A 9,004-nucleotide genomic window follows, 5' to 3' on the forward strand; every position below is an offset into this window, starting at 1 on the left:
TCGTTTCAGCACAAAGAGGGAATTGGAACCTTTGAGTCTAGGCTTGCCAAGATCTCTTCACTTGAACGGCGAATCACAATTAGGAAAATAATTCTATATAACGTTGAATTAAATTTTTATGAAGAAGTTACTTCCATAAAATCTTTTTTTTATTTTATCAGAGCCTATTTCTGCCATTTGTACTGTATTCATACGTATTTTGAATAGTAGCACTCTTCTTTATATATTGAACTTGATTGATTAATCATTAATGCAAGTATTTAATTAATTATATGTTCCTCATATAAAGATATATATGATGAAATGGGTGTGGAATCCTTGCAAGTTGCAATTCGACTTTGGCACTATTAGAGATGCGACAGATGACTGTTCTGAATCAAATAAGCTTGGACAAGATAGATTCGGGGCTGTTTACAAGGTAATTGTATGGTATAATATTGTGGAGAATTGTATCATTCATCCATAAAAAATCTTCAAATTCTCTAACCGTGATAAGAACTTTATTCTTATATATCTTCAGGGTATGTTCTATAATGGCCAAGTTATTGCAGTTAAAAGCCTATCAACAAATTCTGGACAAAGAAATCTAGAATTTAAGAATGAGGTCTTATTGGTTGCCAAACTTCAGCATCGTAATTTAGTCAAACCTTGATCACTCCCTTTTTGGTATGTATGCATTTCTCTTTATCAAGCTGTGCTCATAAATTTTCTTTTGGGTTACATGTCTTATCAAAAAATATCTCGACATATTTTAATTAATTAAATCAAATGCTTGATTTGTTACGTAGACCCTATCAAACGTGTATAGTTGAATTAGGAAAAACGTTACAAAATTATAGGAGGTATTGCTCGAGGGCTTCTCTACCTTCATGAAGATTTGTGCTTTCGAATTATTCATCTTGATCTTAAAGATAGCAACATACTTTTAGATGTAAATATGAATCCCAAGATTTCCAATTATGGCATGGCAAAATTGTTTTTACTAGATCAAACTTAAGCAAATACAAGTAAATTGTGGGGACCTAGTAAGTATCTTAAGTGAAGAGAGTTAATGTTTATTTTATAGAAATATAATCAAACTAATATTATTAATGTCCACTATGCAGTGGATATATGACTCCAGAATATATAATGCATGGCCAGTTTTTAGTGAAGTCTGATATCTTTAGTTTTGGTGTGTTAGTTTTGGAGATAGTGAATGGACCGAGGAACAGTTTCATTTGAAATGGAGAGAATGTGGAAGACCTTCTAAGCTATGTAAGTACAATCGATTTGAGCACATTTCCCCTTTCTTGTTAGTGTAGCACTTGTGTACATTCTACATACCGATGAAATTAGAAAAAATTGGAAATAGCAAGTGTGTTTCTCCCTCTTACATACGATGTAGTTATAATGTTTCCTCTAATTTTAAAGCCAAGCAATGTTTCTCCTTTGCCCCTTTTTGTTAGAAATTCTATCAAATTTGATGGAAAAGCCAATTTTTTTTAAGTATTTAATAGAATTTTGAATTTTTGGATAACAATATTGATAGAAATCCTAATCACACGTGGTACCATACTTATTACCACTAGTTCAGTTAAATAAATTTTTTAGTTTGTATTTTAAGGGGGACATTGCAGCTTCACCATAGTCAAGGGAAGAAAAGTACGATTTGCTCATAAAATATTTGTTTTCTAATATCATTCTTGCCCATTTAATTATATCTTGCAGGTATGGAAAAATTGGACAGAGGGAACTGCTTCACATATTATAGATCCGACATTGAGACATAGCTTGATAACTGAAATAATGAGATGCATCCACATTGGTTTACTACGTGTTCAAGAAAGTGTAATTAATAGGCCAACTATGATTATTATTGTTCTTATGCTTTGTAGCTACTCTATCACTCTTCCAGTAACATCACAACCTGCATTCTTTATGCATAGCAATATTGAATTAGACCATAATTTGGAGGTGACCAGGTCAAATCTTTCTAGAGGCAACTATGTCCAACACTGAACCAATGAGGCTCCAATTATTGAGCTATATCTGTTTGTTCTGTTTAGACCCCTTAAACCAGATTTTTTAACATAATATATTAGCCAATTGATTATTTAGGTTAATTATTCATATCTAGGTTCAATAATAATAAATCATATCATACACAACAGCGGAAAAGTAAATAACACCACAATATGATGACTCAGGAAAATTGATGAAACAAACCATTTCAAGGTAAAAAAAACCTAAGGAGGATTTGACCTAGCAATCCTCAAGGTAAATATATTAGTCAAGTGATTATTTAGGTTAATTATTTATATATAGGTTAAACAGTAATAAATCATATCATGCACAACAACGGAAAAGTAAATAACTCCACAATATGATGACCCAGGAAAACTGATGAAACAAACCGTTTCAAGGTAAAAACCTAGGGAGAATTTGACCTAGTAATCCTCAAGGTAAAGCAAATTCACTATAAGAGAATTGAAGTTTTTACAATCAAATTTAACCCTAAATCTATTGCTACCTCAAGTAGTAACTTACTGATACGACCACATGCAAGCACCAAATCCACGAACTCCTCTCCTTGGATTTACTGCAACACAAGCACCCATGCTTGTGACTTTGAGATCCCACTCAAAGGTTTCAGATCACCCTCTTTTGTTGATCTTTGTAGCAGTAACTAGGATCTACCATGGAGCAAGTGTATTAGAAGGTACAAAACCTCTTAGATCTCACAAAGGGTAACACACAAGTCTTCCAAAAGTCTGAAAAAAATAGTTAGGGTTTCCCTTGTATATGTGGACAAGTTAGATTAAAACCTTAAACGTTTTCGCAGACTTGGGCCTGATTTAAAATTCTATAGAATTTCTTTTTCTGTGATTCTCGATCAATAGGGCCTAATTCTTAATCGATCGAGCTTGGTAGATTCTGACTCCTCTTTTTTGCAGTTAGCTTGAACTTGAAGCTTGAAACATACACCTTTGAGCATTGTCTAACACATAGACTAGAAATGGTTTGTTCTCAGTTTGCCAACACATACAAAATATGGTTCTAAACATTTAATCCTAAATCTTTAGAACCTAACAATCTCCCCCTTTGGCAATCCATGACAAAACACACATACAAGATGAATTTCTCAAATCAAACATCAGCCCAAATACAAAGTGTTGCCCTAATACAATTCTAACACAACTACTAACTATTAGTTGCTAGTATAGACAATAGCTGTTGAAAAAATTAACCTGTAAATTCCTAAAACACTGAAAACAAACCATAAACGCATGTATGAAAATTACAGTAGAAACCCAATAAATAAAAACTGAACTTGAATTCACAAAGCTTAAAAGATAGACAAAATATCAAATGAATAAACATCAAATATAATATCATAGTCAATGAACAATCAATGTTTGTGAAACAAGAGCAATAACACTAAACAAATATACATGAAAATAAGAAAAATACATCAAAAACTATCATCAACTCAAAACAACTCCTCCTAAGTACAAAAACTCTCTACTCCCCCTAAAAACAAGAACTCTCAAAGACCTAAATCCTACTCCCCCTTTTTGTTACATATTGCCAAAGGCAACCATCAAGCATTAAAGGGCAAAGAAGGTGGAAAAACACTCCTATACTCAGCAAAATCAGCTCTCAAGGCAGCCACCTCAGTAAGTGACTATTAAGAAGTTGTCCATGAGCTGCCTGAGTAGTCATAAAGGACTCCATCATGGCACAGAGTGAGAGGGGAGGGGTAATTGTAGGGTCAACAGCATCATCATCACCAGAAGGATCCACAGCAGCAGTAGGATTGACATGAACCTCCTCAGTAGTAGGCATAGCACCAGAGGTAGGAGCTGTAGTGGAGGCTTCACCTCTTGATCTCTTTAAAGTACCAGTGCTTGGTTCAGCACTCTTCATCGGAGCCTGTCGTTGTCTAAGAAAAGTGTCTTCTATAGGGGCAGTGATATGAACTAACTCTAGATGAGGAAAATCTAATAACCTTAGAAATTTCAAGATACTATATATATACACAGGAAAGAATAGCTTTTGTGCTTTACACTTACTCCTATAAATATCAACAACAGTTTGAATGAAAAGAGAAGGAAAACACATAGATCCATCAGTGATGAGAGCATAAAGGAATGCATACCTATCTATAGGAATAGTACGAACATGAGAGATAGGATAAATGTTATGGCAAGTTATATTTAAATTAAGATAGTTAAGCTCAGTAAACTCACATGAGTTTATTCTTGGTTCAGATCCCCAAGAAAGTGACCTACCACAGAGCAAAGACATGATATCACTTGCAAGAGGAAACTCATGATGGATATGTGAGTTTACGAACTAAAGGTATACCTAGAGCTTCAGAAAATGTTTGTTTAGTAATCCTAAACTCTTTACCTCTAATCCAAGAAGTCAAATAATGACCACCTGTAACCTCAAAATAGACAGAGAGATTGGAGAAAAACTCTCTAATCAAAGCAGTAGGAGGAGGATCAGACATATCACATAAAGAAACCCAATTCCTAGACACTAAATTCCTACGTATAGAAGGATCTAACTCACATAAAACAATCTTTCTCTCTACCCCTATATAGACCTGTACTCATAGACTTCCTCAATCTTAGTAGAAAGAAACCTAACACTATCAACCAAAGGAGAGGCAAAAGAAGAAGAAGCAGTGTTTCTATTTGCTTTGATTTTGAATTTCCTACCAACCTTAGATGTCATGTCTAAAGATTAAACAAAAGACAAACAAAAACCAAGGGAAGACTGCATCAAATTGAGTTAGAGACAAGATAACATGAAATTTTTGAAAAACTATATGATGCATGACATTAGTACACAAATGATGCATGATCTAATGCTCTCAAATAGTTCAATTTCATCTTAATTTTGAAAATTAACCAAGAAAATTGGAAATTTATCAAAAACCCAATTTTGAAAAACCTAACTTTCAAAAATTTTAATATTGAGAAATTGAACAACACAATATGTATCAAACATATTAGAATCACTCAATTAAGCAATATCAAGTGTCAATTTTAATCAATTTAGCTCAATTGAACAAAATCCCCAATTCTCTCAAGAACACATAAGCCCTAATTTTGAGATTTTTGAAATTAAAGCATGAGAAACATGTTTATATTATGTATGAACAAAACCCATCTAACAAATTGGATCAAAATACTTAAAATCACCAAAAACCCTAAATTCTCTTTGATTCAAAAATTTTGAAATTTTTTATGAAAAATGCATGAATGCATGTAATTTAGACAAAAAGAAGGGGTAAAAGAGTCTTACCTTATGTGGAGGAAGAAAGCCTTTGAAAGTTTGACTCAGAAAAAGACAAAATATTTTGAGTAAAAAGGGATTGAGAGAGGGAACAAAGAAAAAGACAAAAACATGAAGAACATCTGATTTGATTCCTATTTGTTTAAAAAAAAAAAAAAAGAGTTTCGATCAGTCGGGAGGAATTGAGACAAGAATCGAATATCATTTAAAAATAGATTTGACTAATCGAGAGGAATCGAACGAGAAAACCCAAGAGTTTTAGCCTTAAAATGGATTTTTCTTTTTCTTTTCGATTGGTCGAAAAACAGGTTTGATCGATCGAATCCTAAAGAAACAGGAATTTTGAAAAACCTAGAAATTTTTCTATAGAAACATTTGTAAACTAGTTTTTATGATATGAGATGCATGTTCATGATTTTAAATGTTTTACAAAAACAATCTTTCCCAAAAAAGAAAATTCAATCCTAAGCAAATTTCATCAAAGATTTCTTTCCTCACACCCCCAAAATGTATTAAACATATCAAGAAGTTAAATCTTGGATGGCCACAAAAATTAACACACAATCACAATTACAGAGTTTAACAAAGACTTGCTTGTGGTGTGTGAAACTAGTAAGTGTATGAGTAACCCAATAGGTGATATGTAGATGGAAAATAAGCATAATTTCTACATTATCAATCACATAAGTTTGAAAGTGACTATCATCTAAAGAGTTACATCATCTAACTCTCACATCTCCTAGAAAATACGCTTGCAACCATGCAATTTTTTTAATATATATTTTGCTTTTCTTTTTCTTTTCAAGCATATATTTTCTTTGTTTTTCTTTTTGATTTTTGGTTCTTTTATTTATTTTCATAGCAACACCTTAAAATTCTTGTTATGCAAGTGCTACACTTTACCAAACACGGCTTATATGATTTGCATACAGGTGTTCATGATTGGCGAGTAATAGTGGTAAGATGGTTATTTATGTCTTTCTCCCAAGAGATTTTAGTCCTTACAATCAAAAGAATATGACTTCAAAATCAAGAGCATGTATTTAAAAACCATAAACAACTCACACAATATAAGCACTACATAGCACAAACTAGCAAAGTGCAAAAAAATAAAACTCATCAAAACTAAACAAGGTACATAGTCATGAAATGCAAATTTCATAGGCCAACCTTAATTACACATCTTGAAGATGTATGATACAAAAACCTTCCTTTTTTTGTTTTCTGATTTTTTATTTTTTATTATTTAAAAAAAAAGACAGAAAAACATCAAAAACAAACTTAGAATGAAATAGATGAATGTAATGCAAATGCAAACCCTAATGAAAAACAGTTTTGGTCACGAGAGATTGAAAGAATTAACACAAGGACCATGTTAGACAGAGTCACTAAGACTTAGTCTTTTGCATCCAAATTCTTTTAGATGCAAACATGGAGTTGGGGTTTCTATTAGAATTAGCCCTAATCTTAGCTCTCGTATTGGCATAAAGGTTAAGAACCTTTACCAATTCATGGATAAGTTCCATAGGATCTTGTGCTTTTGGCATAGGCACTTTTTGTTTTGATGCTTGCTTTGAAGCTTGTAGTTTAAAGCAATTTAACCGAGTATGCCTAGCTCTACCACACAAATGAAAAAACCATTGAGGTTTGATGTTTCTTGCTTCCAGATTGATTGGGATTCTTAGGTTTTGACTCACTTAGATCTACCCTAGTTCTTCTAGAAGCTAGAACTTCTTCCTTATGTACCTTAACTTCAAACAAAGATGGATGAACAATAGAAGTAGATGTAGCAAGTACAAACTTGGGAGGATGGACAACAGTAGAAGAACCACTCTCAACAAACCCAAAACCTGTCTTATCAAGTACATATTTTTGAGCATTTAGCATATCATCCAGTTTAGAAGTAGAAGACTTATCTAGTTGTTCTCTAGCAGCTGATAATTCTAATTCTAAACCTTTAACCTTTTCAAGTAAAGACATGTCCTCAATCTTAACATAATTTAATAGTTCATTGGCATCAAACAATTTCAACAACAAATTCTTTTTCTCTTGTTCAAGGGTGTTTTTCTTTTTCGGCCCAAGATCAACACTCATGAAATCTTTTGCTACAATCTTGCAAAGCTTGTTATAAGCCTCTCGTAGGTCAGCATTCTTAAAGAGTTCCCCATTAGAAGGGTTCTCATTAGTAGTCTCAGTTTCACTTACTACAGCAGTAGTAATGAAAGCCATAAAGTTTCCTTCTTGATCACTTTCAGACTCATGATTAGAAACTTCATCATCACTTAGAGTGACAACCATAACTTTTCCTTTAGATCTCAAAAATGTTGGACTTTCAGATTTTAGATGACCATACCCCTGACAACCAAAACACTGTTGTCCTAAAAACTTGTTAGAAGATTGAATAACATTATCTTTTGATTTTTCAGAATTGTTATTTTTAGTTGTATCATTCTTCTTCACATTCTTAGGGTCAACATTGTTTCTATTTCTTTCCCTTCTATAATTATTTCTTAAAAAATTTCTAAAATTCTTGGCAAGATAAGCAATCTTAATAGATGAGAGTTCATCATCAAATCCACAATCATCAACATCATCAACAGATTTCAAGACTTGAATTTGTTAGTTTTTGGTAAGTCAGATTCATAGGACTGAAGAGATCCTACAAGTTCATCTACAAGAATGGAAACAACATCTTTAATTTTAGTTATGGTAGGCACTTTTGATCTAAAGTCCTCAATTAACGATTTAGGAATTTCCCTAACAATTTTAGGTCGATCATAAATTTTACCCAAATTAAAAGCAGAATTGAAAATATCATTCAACTTAACATAGAATTCATCAAAAGACTCATCATCAAACATTCTAATACTTTCAAATCTAGAGGTCAACTGTTGCAATTTATTTATTTATTTTGCCTTAGTGCCTTCATGCACTGTTTTCAAGATGTTCCATGTAGTGTGAGCAATCTCCACATTTGAGTTCCTCTTGAATTCTTCCATAGAAATAACATTGAATATCACATTCATAGTCTTACTGTTAAAGCTTGCTGGTTCCTTTTGGGTAGTAGTCCATTCACCAATAGTAGTGGTTAGTCTTTCCCAACTGTTTTCAACAGATAGCCATACTCTCTCATCAATAAATTTCAAGAAGATTTTCATTCTAACATTCCAATAAGCATAGTTATTTCCATCAAAGTGCAGAGAAATCACAAGATAGTGACTGTATTCCATGACAATAGGGGTCAAGGATCAACTTTAGGTATAAATGCCTAAAAACAAGAGCTAACTTGCTCTGATACAACTTGTTTGTTTTGTTTAGACCTCTTAAACCAGATTTTTTAACCTAATATATTAGTCAAGTGATTATTTAGGTTAATTATTCAGATCTAGGTTAAGCAGTAATAAATCATATCATGCCCAACAGTGGAAAAGTAAATAACACCACAATATGATGACCTAGGAAAACCAATGAAACAAGCCATTTGAAAGTAAAAACTTGGGGAGGATTTGACCTAGCAATCCTCAAGGTAAAGTAAATTCACTAAAAGAGAATTGAAGTTTTTAACAATCAGATTTAATCTTAAATCTATTGCTACTTCAAGTAGTGACTTACTGACACAACCACGAGCAAGCTCCAAATCTACAGACTCCTTCTCTCTTTGTATTTACTGCAACACAAGCACCCACGCTTTTGACTTTGAGATCCCACTCAAAGG

The sequence above is a fragment of the Castanea sativa genome, chromosome 5 (assembly GCF_040712315.1).
Source record: "Castanea sativa cultivar Marrone di Chiusa Pesio chromosome 5, ASM4071231v1".
Taxonomy (NCBI): Eukaryota; Viridiplantae; Streptophyta; class Magnoliopsida; order Fagales; family Fagaceae; genus Castanea; species Castanea sativa.